This window comes from Gracilinanus agilis, chromosome 2 (genome assembly GCF_016433145.1).
Source record: "Gracilinanus agilis isolate LMUSP501 chromosome 2, AgileGrace, whole genome shotgun sequence".
NCBI classification, from domain to species: domain Eukaryota; kingdom Metazoa; phylum Chordata; class Mammalia; order Didelphimorphia; family Didelphidae; genus Gracilinanus; species Gracilinanus agilis.
Genome location: NC_058131.1, coordinates 216,714,528 through 216,715,587, shown reverse-complemented (window position 1 = coordinate 216,715,587; position 1,060 = coordinate 216,714,528).

Below are 1,060 nucleotides of genomic sequence, written 5' to 3'. Positions count from 1 at the left end.
AAAATCTTACAAGAAGCCAGAAAGAAATAATTCAAATATCAAGGAGCACAAATCAGGATCACACAGGATCTGGCAGCCTCCACGCTAAAAGATTGCAAGGCGTGGAATACGATATTCAGAAAGGCAAGAGAGCTGGGCCTGCAACCACGGATCAACTACCCATCAAAATTGACTATATATTTCCAGGGGAAAGTATGGGCATTCAACAAAATTGAAGAATTCCAGGTATTTGCACAGAAAAGACCAGGGCTAAATGGAAAGTTTGATATCCAACCACAAAAATCGAGAGAAACATGAAAAGGTAAATAAGATACAGAGGGGAAAGAAAGAAAACTTATAATTTTTAAATTTGCCTTTTTAAGGGCCTCAATGAGATCTAATTATCTGTATTCCTATGTAGAGGAATGTTATGTATAATTCTCTGTAGTGAACTCTATTCACTATTATAATTATAGTAATCGGAAGAATAATTCATAGGGTGAGGGTGGAACACTAAATATTCTAAGATGACATGTGGAATGGGAAAGAGGGGGTGATTAGCAGGGGACACCAAGAGAAACTTGAGTGAATAAGAAAATAGGATATTCTATTACACACAAAGAGGGCATGGGAGGGAGAGGGGACAAATACTATTATAAGAAGGAGAGGAAGAGAGCATTAAGAGGTAATAATCAAATCTTACTCTCAGTGTAATCAACCCGGAGAGGGAAGAGTAGCTATACTATCCATTGAGGCATAAAACTCTTATCTAACCCTTCTGAGAAAGTTAGAATGGATAAACCAAGGGGAGCAGTGGAGTAGGGAGGTCAAAAAAAGGGAAGGGAGAAGGGGGAGGGAATTCATAAGGCCTTTAAAAACAAAAAGAGGGGGAAAAATAAGGGAGGGGCTAGAAAGGGAAGTTAATCAAGGGAGGGGATAAGGGATAGCAGCTCAATACCAAACCACTGGTTTAAAAGGAAAAAGTATAAGGAAAAAGGGGGTAGGAATAGGGGAGGATTCGAAAATGTCAGCAAATGCACAACTGATGATTATAACTCTGAATGTGAATGGGATGAACTCG